At 35.7% G+C, this 14,060-nt stretch overlaps 2 pseudogenes; both read left to right on the top strand.

Annotated features, from left to right (window-relative positions):
* Positions 1-2,271: 2,271 nt before the first annotated feature.
* Positions 2,272-5,179, top strand: LOC132064354 (RNA pseudouridine synthase 1-like; annotated as a pseudogene).
* Positions 5,180-7,535: 2,356 nt separating this feature from the next.
* On the top strand, positions 7,536-13,455 carry LOC132064353 (pyrophosphate-energized vacuolar membrane proton pump 1-like; annotated as a pseudogene).
* Positions 13,456-14,060: the final 605 nt, after the last annotated feature.

Here is a 14,060-nt window from a genome sequence, read left to right as displayed (position 1 = left end):
AATTCAGTTTTCCAAAAAAGTGATGTTTTTAAATGACTCAAAAATGACTCACTGACATAAAGAGTATCTTTCATAGAAAGACTCGGATTGCTTCGATATGTTCGTATGTGATTCCATAATATGTAAGGTCCGTAACTTTCGAGAAGGGCCCGAATTGAATCAATATATGACTATGATCCTCTCTGATATTTTAATATGCTCATGATATGTTTTCAGTAATATCAGAAAGTTATTTGCTATAATATTTGTGCCTGATTTTCAAGATGCCTTAATATGCTTACGTTATATGATATATATATATTAAGGAATATGATTAATCGGTTAATGTCTTCCTACATTGAGTCTGGAATGGTTTATGCATGGTTTCTCAGCTATGCTTTCCGCTGCGTGTAGCCGTAGCCACTTTCTCTGCATTGTTCACGCGTCCGGCCGGGGGCACGGCATGTATTCTCGTCGCACGTTATTTGATATGATGATATGGGGGAGGTGGCATTGTTCACCGCGTCCCCATGGAAGGCGGGGGCACGTATATTTACCGCGTCCCCTCGCTAGGGCCGGGAGCCTGATATGTGTATATGTTTATGTATACGATGATTTCACGTTATTTGATATGATGATTTTATGGAAATGACACGCATGTGTTTTTTTTTTTTTAAAAGCCGGGATGGTATAATCCAGCTTATATATTTCATGCTTTATATATACCACTCTTTGACCGCGTCCCTCCATGTGGGGATGTTACGCGGGATTGGCACGTTATATGTACATGCGTATTATGATATGATTTTACTACCGCGTCCCTCGGTACAGAGGGGTCATGTAAATGGCTATATGGCTATATGTGTGTATATGTTTATGTATACGATGATTTCATTTTTGTTGTTGTACCGCGTCCCTCGCGAAGAGGGCGGGGGCCGTTATATAAAGTCATGATGATTTTATGGAAATGACACGCATATATATGTTTTTTTTTAAGACAGCAAGTTTTTATGGTCTTTCGTACTCTTTATCTCGGTATAATCCCGCTTATTATATTTCATGCTTTACATACTAAATTGACACTATTAAAAAGGGAAGGTAAACAAGAAAGTGAATGCTTGAGTTGAGCCTTCGATATGTTTTATTATTTTATGCGTCTCGTTACGCCGCGTGATATGACCCCATTTTCGAATATAATTGATGAGAATGAGATATTAGTAGGGAGATGTTTTTCGCGGGATGGGGCGAGCTCCGGTTGCTCTTTTTGCTTATATTAAAGAATGGTCTTATAGCACGAGTGCTTGTCCAAGTATTATGATATCATGGACTCACGTTAAATTATGTTTGAGAGACTTTACGATAGTTCCATGATGGGGGTTTGGTAAAGGGGGGTTGGGGGAGGGGGGGGGGGGGGTGGGTATTAGATGTTGGTATGAACATATTATTGTAAATGGCTATGTAATTGATGTTCATTTTTATGTTTCCTTGATATTATTATGCGTTGCGTTATAAGTTTCCTATGTTGTAAGATTTTGTTTGATTTGAGAGAAAAGCTAACGCATACTATTCTTCGATAAATTTTTGTTGTTGTATATGTTCGCGTCATGATTTGAAAGTCGGCGAGGTTATGAGTATTTGATGGATCATAATCAAATGGTTTCAGCTTCGGCACATGCAAATTAGGGTCGGATTTATTACCCATCACACCTTTCTATAACGGTTGAAATTAAAATTGGTGTGACAAAATGTTTGATCAAAATCTCTAGACCTATTATTTAAAAAAAAGGTAATCTTTTAGATTATATATATATATATATATATATATATATATATATATATATATTCCAAAATAGAAGATAGAGGTTATAAAGGGTGATTTTTTTACAAAGGATGGTTAATTCTTTTATAAAAATAGAAGATAGAGGTTATAAAGGGTGATTTTACGAAATCGTATAGATAAAGAAACGGTTATAAAAAAAAAATATTACATCAAAAATCGGTCTAAAGAAATATTTGACTGTTATAGTGAAATTATATAAGAATGTTGTCACAGAGAGAGTATTAATTTTGCTCAATAAATAATATAGTGTTCTACTTCCTCTGTTTCATTCTACGTGAGAATAGTTTCTCTTAATCTGTGGAAATACGAGGATAAATTTTTAGTTTAAAAAATAATTTTGTACAAATTTCTGTATAAATTAGTGATATTATTTTTTTATAAGTATAAAATATCATACGGAGTATTATCTTTGTTATGTTCAAGATTTTCAAATTACAGTACCTTCATATCCAATTGTTTTTTCTTTTTCTTTCCTTCACACCCGCAGGCTGGAGCCCATTTTTAATTTCAACTGAAAAGTTTAGGGCAATATTTATTGGTAAATGTTAGGGGCGAAGGTCCAAATCCCTTTGATAAATTTCTTCGTTTCTTCTTGCAAAATCTTCCAACACCATCGATTCATTTCCATGGCAAGCCAAAGTTACTTTGATTCTCCCACAGCGTTAACCACAGATTACCCAATTCCATTATCTCCACCATTGCCCGACTTATCTAAGGACATAGAACCGAATAGAGCATTAACTGCTTCTTCTAAATCCTCTCTTTTTACTCTTTCCAGAACCCATGTTATCTTCGAAGATGAATGGCTCATTGCTGTTAATAAACCTCAAGGAATTTACTGTGAGAATGTTTTGTCTGCACTACCTGATTTACTCAATGACACTGGTGAGATTTCTTTCAACTTTTTTACACTGTGAGTGACAATAGTTGGAAGTAACTGACTTATAACTTGTGGATTTTAACAAAAAATTATACTTTAGTGATTCATATCTTTGTATATCTGCTGTGAGGCTTTGCAATTGATGTCCATACTCATCGCAGTGATTCAACCATACACTGACATTTTTTACACTATTAATGCTGTTTAATCGGTTGTAGCGAGTTATTTAGTTTTAGGTAACAAACTTATGCTACTATTGATAGTTTATGTAGTAAATATTTACATCTTGAATGCATAAAAGCTAAATAAAAATAAAATGTTAGATGCCTCCACCAAAAATCTTTCATCTTTTGTACGCTGTGAGTAATATTTGTAGTTGGAAGTGGAGAAAAATTACTCATAGATAACATTTGGTTGAACAAAAGAATTTGCAGTTTAGTGATTAATGTCTAGGCTTTTGTCATGGATATTCCTGCTCATCCCATAGATAAACTCTTTTCTTTGTTGCTTAAAGGTCATACAAACAACAACATACCCTGTGAAATCCCACAAAGTGGGGTTTGGGGATGGTAGAGTGTACACCGACCTTACCCCTACATTGGGAGGTACTTAAAGGTCATAGTATAAATTAATATATATTTGTGGATGGATTTACCCTTGCTTGATAGGTCCAACTCTTCTTTGTTTGTTAACAATGTATAATCTGGTAGAGGTTTTTACGTGCCTAATGATGGAGTTCGAGAAGAAGAGGAATGAAGCTCATGGTCCATCTAGGACTTAATGGATGTCTGGAAGTTGTTCTGTGAACACGCATTTTAATCATCTCATGTTTTTTCTATTGTTAAGACATTTTAATCATCTTATGTTTAAGCTGAGAAATACATTAAGACAAATAAAAAAAAAAAATATCACTTGGATACTTGTGAGGTTTCCTTATATGTTCACCTCCACTTGCAATATCTTCAGGGGCTAATGTTTCCGAGCTTCATTTAGCTAATAGACTTGATCGTGATACAAGTGGTGTGATGTTGATTACTAAGTTACACAAAGTAGCAGCTAAGTTTGTAAAAGCATTTACAGACCATAAGGTACGGAAAACATACCTGGCTTTCTGTGTTGGGCTTGCTCAAAATGGAAAAAATAACTGTAAAATCGGGTCATGGACGGTCAAAATGGAGCTTGGCGTGTTTATGCTGCATCAGATGCGGGCAGAAAACTGCCAGGTGGATCAGTCGTTAGAGACATGGAGACCTCTTTTGAAGTATTATCAGTGAATGGTCTTGGGTGTTCTAAGGTGGTTTCTGACTTGCAAAAAGATGAAGCTGTGGTCATAGTTCAAGAGAAATCAGTCATTGGTTGTGACTTGAAGAAAGATGAGATTTTGGTCAGGGCGAGCCCTCGGAGCGGAAGAACACACCAAATTCGCTTGCATTGCCAGTATCTTGGAATTCCTATACGAGGAGATGTAAGATATGAAGGTGTCTATGAGTGGAAGGGCAGCATATATGATGGTCATGAACTTCATGCGGAAAGTCTATCTTTTGAGCATCCTATTACTGGGGAACCAATACTACTTCAGGCACCTCTACCTTCCTGGGCTATTCAACCTTTAAGGTCTCAGATCGAGTAATGATTGAGCTTGCAGTTTGATAGCATTTTGAGCTCTCTCAAGCAAACAGTAAGATCCTGGCCTTTGTTAACTTTGAAAGTAGTTCTTTTGCCTCTTCATTTTTGCTTCTTAAATTGTTATTGACAATGCTTAAAGTTCGATAAGTTATTTGTTGTTTTATACACCTAGATAGAGTTGGAGCAAGAGAGAGGAGAAATTATCATTGGATGACTCCTTGTTAAAAGGGACTAGAGGAAAAAGAGTTAGCGATGAATAGAGAGAAGTCAATGCACAACCTCTTAAAGGAGAATTTGTTGTGGGAATTTTCCTTCAAGATAACCGTTCTTTTCCTTTGTCAACAGTGGGTCTGTGGCTGTTCCCGTTTGAGTGGCAGTGCTGCTTTGTTGTCAAATATAAATGCACTCTTGTTCCCTAATTTATTGCTTGCAAGTGTTATTTATGGATTCATTAGCTGCGGAGAAGGAGCTGCAGCACCGAAAAGGATTTCCTATCAGATGTTATTGGCATCTCAATCATTGCCCCCCTTTATGCTAATCGTCATGTAGGATGTTGCAGTCCACGTCAATAACAGTTGCATCCTGTGTTTTATGGTGCATTTCAAATGGGAGTTTCTTGTGATATGTACGATGTCTCAGCTACTGGGAAACGGGTCTATGTGCATAAGATGGTTATGGTCCGAAGCTTTCCTTGTTCTTCTCTCGATGGCCATTGTAGTTTGTGATGCAAAGAGATGAGAGTATTGTTATATGATGATTCCAGTGTTTTTTTTTTTTTTTTTTCTTCTGTTGTATAAGACACATTAAAGCAGTGTTACTTATCAAAGAAGAAGAAGAAACATTAAAAAAGAGTATTTCTCAATCTATTTGCTAGCAAAAGATCACGGTAAGTAACAAATGCATGAGAAAATTAGTTTCTTCCTTGTTTCTTTGAACATTTCATGCTGCCTTTGATTCTGATATTCTAGGATTACTTTATAAAACGACGACTAAAATTTACGCGGCTCTTTTTTCTCGAGGGGCAGGGGTGGTTGTTATCTTGTGTTGGTGTTTAAATGGCGAGGGAAATAATGATATTTGCACAGGTTGTTTGTATCAATTGAGCATTTAACCTTAAAATGAGGATATAAATCGTTTAATCACGGGTAAGTAAGTAAAAGTTTGTATAAATTAGGCATACGTTGCATTCATTGATTTTGTGCAACTGCGGACGTAAGTTTTTCAGGACGTTTAATGAAGGTATTTGACTTTTATTTTCTATCTTGTGATGTAACATACAGCTGCAATATTTTTTTTTTCTGTTCTGGTATCGGGCTTGGTAGAACAAAGAAAGACCACTTTGTGCGTATAGTACGTTATCCCTCACGGCTCATGCGATATTTTAAAATGTTCTTTTGTTTTTTTTAGCAAAAGGAGGTCGAAATTTCGAGAAACACACCATTAACGGCCCTCGAATTACAGAGAGAAAATCAGAGAGAAGAATCAAAGGAGTAGACAGAAAAGAATCAAGGGAATAGACAGAATTGTACTCACAATATTTATCAATAAAATCTCTGTTTCTTCATAAAAAAAACAAAAAAAACTAGTTAACTGAAGAAAAAAGGAAAAAAATGAAAGTAATTGATGCATCATGCATGGCGTTCGTCTAGGCTAAATAATTTTTTATTAATTTGTGAAAATTCCTAGGGGAAAGTCAGATCTTTGATTAGGAGAAGAATAGTTCAAAGAGATATTAGTTAGAACTTGATTATTCATACTTTTCCTCCCTTGAAATCTTAATTGCTAAGTAATTTCCTCGAAGACTATTCAAATACCTGTTCTGCTCATAGCTTCAAGTTGACGGCTGGTTTAGCCTTACTTATTTAACAAGAATGTCTCTGACTTCAATCAACTCGCAAGAAATTACAGGGACAAACTATACTTTTTGTTTTTTCCCCCCCTTTAATGGCTGGATTAAGGAAAATTCGAGTTTGAATCCTTCTAGAAATGTTAGTGGTCTCTATGTTTATATGAGTAATTTCGAAAGAAAGATAGAAATCGACCCTAAGACGTTAATCTTTTGTTTTTATTAAAAAAAAAAAAAACTCTTTAAAGGTTGATATAACAGAATTACTATAAGTTATTCACAACAGGATACGCCATATGATGTTAATAATATAGTTGTAACCAATTATGTTAATCACTTAGTTAAACTCTACAAGTACCTTATTAGTAAAGTAATTTGGGCTCAACAAATGAAATTTTTAAAGAATAATATTTGGGGTATTTGGTTGACTCCTGACTAGTTTAAACCATCTAATTCTCATTTCTCAAAAGTTAGGAAACGTGACATTTTTATGATTGAGCAATGGTTAGTCCAAATTTGTAACTTAAAAAATACAGAATTTGATGTGCACAAGTTCTCCTGTAGATCTTGATTTTGATTTACCTTTCAATTGCTCTTTAATTTACATGAGGTATTTCCTAGGCAGGTCTTTGGGAGTAAATTTTCTAATTCAAACAAAACGATACATTAAACCAACCAACTTAAAAGCCTAATTTTGCACCAGCTTCCTTGCATGCAAAGCTACCAAATAGTAGCAATTTCCCGTTCCATGTTACATTTTCTTTGTCAAGTTGTCAACACCAGTTGCAGATTTTGGCACGTATCATTGAACTCCAATTTTGGTTTTTGAACTCCAATTTTGGTTTTGACTCTATATACATTGACAGAGTAAAAAAATTTAATATATCAGTCTATTTTAACATGCTGTTGCAAATCACCTATCTTACTTTTTCAGGTTACTGATCTCATTTGTTATGAACTATTACCTATAACTACATACCAGGTGATATGATAGTGTAATTTTTTTTTTTTTACACCAATGGATAAAAGTTAAACTCCCTTTAGAAAGCCTGAAAACCTGAGCACTGTTATGGAATCAAAGAAAGAGGAGAGAATGAACAAAAATTCATTGTATTAATTCATTATTTCTTGTATTGAAAATAAAAGACTACGTCACTATTTATAGAGAACTAAAGGAAATAAAATAAAGTAAGTATGTTATTTTCTTTCTAGATAAAAATAGCAGCCGGTGCACTAAAAGAAAACTAAATATTCTGTAATGTAAAAGAAACTATATATTCTACAATATATCTAGACTAAAAAGAGTAAATATTATAAGTAAATTTTAATAGGCACACCCTTTTTGTTGTAGCCAGTGTGTGCTTACATATAGCCGCAGAAAGTGAAGAATTCAAGAAATTTAAGTTATCTGGATTTTGCATTAATTGTTGTTGAAAATTTTGGGATGGGGTTGATAAGTGAAGCTTTAACACAGATTGTGATACCTGTAGCTGCTCTTATTGGCATATGTTTTGCTCTGCTTCAGTGGTATTTGGTCTCAAAGGTCAGAGTCTCTAGTGGGTTAGAATTGGAAAATGACAAGTTGATTGGAGAAGATGAACAAGAAGAAGGTATTGAGTCTGATGCAGTTGTTGCCAAGTGTGCTGAGATTCAGAAAGCCATTTCTGAAGGTAGGCTCTTTTTATTCTCTCTCTGAATATGACTGTTTGCCATTTTTTGTTTAGAGACATGCATTTCTGTGCTTAAACATGGTTAACAAGAAAAAACATGAACCTTTTCCTTCCTTTTTAATGGTGGTGTCTTTGTCAGCTGGCGTGCACTTCAATTATTCGACCAATACATGCTACTTTCCGTCTATATAGTTATCAGATAACTATGCTCACCAAAGCTTAGGTAGATAAGAAGAAATCACTTAGCCTTTTTTTTTTTCTTCTCTTTATTCGGATTTGAACTTTGATCTCCTATGGTTTCGCCCACTTCATAGACCCATAAGCAACCCCTGAGTGCAAAGCATGAGCCTTTTCTCATTTCACCTTTTGCTGTAATTGTTTCAATTTACGTTTATAGTTATTTTAATATCGATGGACTTCTCCTTCTGTACAAGTGTCATTTAATGTGGATGTTCTCAAGGCTGACCTACTTCATCAAGAAGATTGTTTGAATTGTTGTGTCCGAATCCATACACTGCATGCATAACAGAACTGTGTTCCATATATCCTCCAATAGTTGTTGTCTTGTTTTTTTTTTTCCCCTTCAAATTTAATGCTTTTCATATTGATCGACAGCTGACAAACAAAACTATTATCCTAACGCCGAGGTATCTTCTTTGTGATTCAAGGATGCAAAGATATACTCGCAATCTTTAACATACTAACAGGTTTCCAGTTAACACTAGAAGTTTCTCATTACTTTGTTTCATGTCCAGAAAAACTCTGCTAAGTCATCAATATATACCAAGTGGGAACATATGTACTTTTTGAGGCATGGGAGTCATATATAATAGCCAGAGATTTACCCGCTTGTTTTTCTCTATTTAGCTGGTTAGTTAACACATGAGGGTGGAAAAAGTAAAGGGAAAAGAGAGATTTCTTGAAAGAAACATACTGATGAAGAATATGATACAAATAGAGCTTGCTTACAATAATTCAATCAGAATTCTAGTAGAAACTCTTACGCCTGCCAACTCCGTAGAGCTCCTAGTAACCTAAGTTAGGAATCTAGTTTGTCCTATATAGTCAACTAGAGAAACTAAATATGTAGAATGGCATAATTTAATCAACTTGTTGATTCCTTCTTACTGCATGATCAATGGTGACACAACGAAGGGATAGGATTGTCCTGTGACTTATATATTAACTATGTCGAACATTGTCAGGGGCAACATCCTTCCTGTTCACTGAATACAAATATCTAGGCATATTCATGGTGGTATTTGGAGCAATCATTTTTCTCTTCCTTGGATCAGTAAAGAGTTTCAGCACAGAAAGTGAACCTTGCACTTTCAACAAAGAAAATCTTTGCAAACCAGCTTTAGCCAATGCTATCTTCACCACCATTGCCTTCTTTCTGGGGGCTCTAACTTCAGCCCTCTCTGGTTTCCTTGCAATGAAAATTGCAACATATGCCAATGCAAGAACGACACTTGAAGCAAGGAAAAGCATTGGGAAGGTGTTCGTTATAGCTTTTCGCTCGGGTGCAGTTATGGGATTCCTTCTTGCTGCCAATGGCCTTTTAGTTCTATATGTCTCAATCAACTTATTTAAGCTGTACTATGGAGACGACTGGGAGGGTCTGTATGAATCAATTACTGGTTATGGTCTTGGAGGATCTTCAATGGCTCTATTTGGAAGAGTTGGTGGAGGTATATATAGAAAAGCAGCAGATGTTGGTGCTGATCTAGTCGGTAAAGTTGAACATAATATTCCTGAAGATGATCCTCGCAATCCAGCTGTAATCTCTCCTCTTTTAATGTCACTTTTGCTCTTGCTATATTCTTCTAATGTTAAAGCCTTATAAATTTTGCGTTACAGGTTATTGCAGACAATGTAGGTGATAATGTAGGGGATATTGCTGGAATGGGCTCGGATTTATTCGGTTCCTATGCTGAGTCATGTGCAGCACTGTTTGTTGCATCTATTTCATCATTTGGTAGCAGCCACGACTACTCTGCTATGTCTTACCCTTTGAATATCAGCTCAATGGGACTTGTTGTTTGCCTCATAACTACTCTTTTTGCAACCAATATGTCTTAGATAAAGAATGTGACTGAGATAGAACCATCTTTCAAAAGGCAACTTCTCACCTCAACTATTCTGATGACTATTGGAATTGCTTTTGTCAGCTTCTTCACTTTGCCATCAGAATTCACTATCTTCGATTTTGGATTGAAGAAAGTGGTGAAAAACTGGTATTATTCTTCTTGTTTCACATTTTCTGCATAGTTCTACCTCTTCCCTATGTCTCTAATTTTAGTATGATATGATATAGGCACCTATTTTTCTGTGTTTCAATTGGTTTATGGGCTGCATTGGTCATTGGTTATACTACTGAATATTACACTAGCAATGCTTACAGGTTGGTGATTTCAGTTGTTAAATTGTGCAAGGATAACTTTAATATTATGCTAGGTAGAGGCGGAGCTACAGTTCTGCCTACGAGTTCGACAGAACCCAATAGTTTTGAAGTAGACTCTATGTTTTTGTTTAAAAAATACACTTACTATATATATAAACATGATTTTTTCCAGAATTCAGCAAGCTGCCTTTTTTGGAATCTAGAACCCATAAACTCAAAATTGTAGCTCCGTCTCTGAATTGCTAGGTTTAACATCAGTATAATTAACTATGGTATATGTTCTTAAGGTCTTCTGTTTCAAAATTTTGCAGTCCAGTATGGGATGTGGCAGATGCTTGCAGGACTGGTGCTGCGACAAATGTTATATTTGGATTAGCTCTTGGATATAAATCTGTTATCATTCCCATATTTTCCATTGCAGCTTCTACATATGTGAGCTTCAGTTTGGCTGCTATGTATGGCGTTGCAGTCGCTGCTCTGGGAATGCTTAGCACTATAGCCACAAGGCTAGCAATAAATGCTTATGGCCCTATCAGCGACAATGCTGGTGGTATTGCAGAGATGGCTGGAATGAGCCATAGCATCCGTGAAAGGACTGACGCTCTCGATGCTGCTGGTAATAAAACAGCTGCCATTGGCAAGGTTAGATAAGTCTCTTTCTAATCCATAGAATAAACCTCTCAATATTTTTCCAATCAAACTACAATACGATCTAAAGTCACAAATGCTTATCAGTGGTAAATTGAGTGTTTCCTGAATGTCCATAGCAAATTTTTTCCACTTATATAAGTCATTTAAACTTCTAACTAGAAATTTCAGTAACTCTAATTAATCAGAGGTTAGGTCACTGGTGAGTTGTGTGAAGTAGATTGCTTCAAAGTGACTCAAAAATATGTTCTTGCTATTGCTGCCTTTGGTACTATGTTATGTGTAAATGAATAGCTACGGAACAATTCGGAGGCGGATCTAGGGTGGGGTCCTGCTGGTTCAACTGAATACACTGCTTTCAGTTTAAACGTATATATAAATATATAATAAGATGACACTCATTCTGAACCCATTGACTCTAGATCTTGGATTCGCATCTTCTGGACATCACAGTCGGTGGCGGATGCAACATGCTGGCACCGGGTTCATTTGAACCCAGTACTTTTAACGCATATCATAATTTTATGTATAAAATTTCACTAATTTGCAGCAAATAGTAGGTCTGAACCCATAGTTTTAACGATACAATGAGTTCAAAGTACGTTCCCACATTATCAGGGTTTTGCAATTGGATCAGCAGCAGTTGTTTCTCTTGCTTTGTTTGGTGCTTACGTGAGCAAAGCTGGTATCAAGACTGTCGATGTCTTGGCACCAAAGTTATTCATTGGATTGCTAGTAGGGGCTATGCTTCCGTATTGGTTCTCAGCCATGACAATGAAAAGTGTATGAAGTGCCGCTCTGAAAATGGTTGAAGAAGTTCGCAGGCAATTCAATACTATCCCGGGACTAATGGAAGGAACAGACCAGTGGCGGAGCCACTCATGGCCAAGGATGGTCACCTGCACACCCTTGGCCGGAGAATGGTACTAGTGTATGGATTAGATATTATAGTTAATTGGATATAAATTAAATTTTGAACACTCTTAAAATAATTGAGATAGATAGCCTAGAGGTAAAGGGTGTTCAATTTTATTTATAAGTCACGATTTAAAGCTTGCGTCAAACGCCGATCATCTTCTTTCTTTAAAGAAAACATACAAACAATGTCTGAAGCTACTTGGTTGATTTGTATTTGAACTTATTTTCTTCCATGTTCCGACTAAACTTATTTGTATTTGAGTTATGATTTGCATTTGGTTTATTCCTATGTTGGTTTGGACTTACGTTGGACTCATTTGTTGAAGCTCCTTTAGTCTTTCTTCTTTCCTTCCTATTTCCTAGAAAAGAAGAAGACGTATTGTTAAAAAGAAGACAACGATATCTAATAGCAAATTAGCAACCACTTATTTTGTTCTCTTTTCTTTTTTAATTGCTTCTGTGAACATTTTAATTATCTAACTTTGTTCTCTTTCTTTCTTTTTTTTTTCTTCAAAGAAAATCAATTAGTTGTTATCTCTCGCTTTGTAACATTCTCGGAATGCCCCTTGTTGTTCTCCACTTGTGGGATTACGTACACTGGGTATCTTGTTGTTTGTTGTTGCTGTCATTTGATATTGTAATCACCATAAGAGTTTTCTAGCAATGAAATTTATCAAGAATAACTTGCGAAATCAAATGGACCATAAATTTTTAGGCGGGTGTGCAGTGATGATGTTAAAAAAAATTTGTCGCACTCATTCATCGAAAAAAATTACATGCTCGTTGACATTTGAACAATCTTACCAAAATTTCTGGCTCCGCCACTAAACCAGACTATGCAACTTGTGTCAAAATCTCAACTGATGCTTCTCTCAAAGAGATTATCCCACCAGGTGCTTTGGTCATGTTAACACCTCTTATTGCTGGTACATTTTTTGGAGTGGAAACACTAGCTGGTGCGCTCGCTGGTTCTCTCGTTTCTGGTGTTCAAGTATGTAACTTTAGTGCCTCACCAATGACCTATCCATTCAATTTCTACTTCATATTCAATCTGCAACATCGCCGTCTCTTAAAATTCGCGATCTTATATAGTAACTTTTTCATTTTTTTGGATGACTCTAGGTTGCTATTTCAGCTTCAAACACAGGCGGGGCATGGGATAATGCCAAGAAATACATACAGGTAACTGACGAATAAGGCCTCAACGTCAACATGTATATTAAGCCGATGTGTTTGGTGTGACAGAAGACATTTTCCATAATGTTTTTTGCCTGAAATATGTTTTATTTTTGCAGGCTTGTGCAACAGAACATGCTAGAGCATTAGGACCAAAAGGATCAGATGCTCACAAGGCTGCAGTAATTGGAGATACAGTGGGTGATCCACTAAAGGACACTTCAGGTCCATCATTGAATATACTCATCAAGCTCATGGCTGTTGAATCTTTGGTGTTTGCTCCTTTCTTTGCTACTCATGGGGGACTCCTCTTCAAGTTCCTGTAGAATGAACCTCTTCTACAAGCATATTTCTCCAAATAATATTGAGTTCTGCCTTTAAATTTTTTTTACATGTCATTCTTTAGAAGTGCGTATTATTTCCACAGAAATTAGCTTCTACATATTAAGGTTCTGTTTTGTTTTTATATTAACATATATTTGAGTGGATCATCATGGCAAACCCAAGGTACAAACATAAGCACATGGGTACAACAACTAGAACACACATATTACTCCGTTAAGGACGAAAATCTACTCCACTTTGTAATTAAACAGAATGTCATTGAAGGTATAGTATTATTACCGAAAAGTCATCAAACTAATTTTTTTAATTATAATATCACTCAACTTTCACCAATTTTAAACCGGGTTTTCAAATTTAGCCCGTCAACATATAACCCTTATCGAGAGGCAATCGGATACCATTGTTGCAAAAGTTAGGCAGAAAAAGCTTCCCATTTGACTGTAATTTCAGTTTTCTAAAGCCTTAATGATCTGAAATTTACATCAGCAATTTACAATGTCAACAAATAGGGAAAATTTTCTTGTATAGGGAATTAGTTTACAAAACAAATTTTGGGGCTAAGCTCTTCAAAAGTTCTTGAACTGACGTACTTAATTTCAATAAAAATTCATTGAGTATTCACATGTTCGCATTGGCTTACCATAGATTTATTTTTCCGTCATTCCTCATTTTTACCACCTCATTCAAATATACAGTCTTTCTTGTTTTTTTTTTTAAAAAAAGTTCAT

This window comes from Lycium ferocissimum, chromosome 7 (genome assembly GCF_029784015.1).
Source record: "Lycium ferocissimum isolate CSIRO_LF1 chromosome 7, AGI_CSIRO_Lferr_CH_V1, whole genome shotgun sequence".
NCBI classification, from domain to species: Eukaryota; Viridiplantae; Streptophyta; class Magnoliopsida; order Solanales; family Solanaceae; genus Lycium; species Lycium ferocissimum.
Note: the sequence above shows the minus strand (reverse complement) of the source record. Positions and strands in the feature narration are given on the sequence as shown.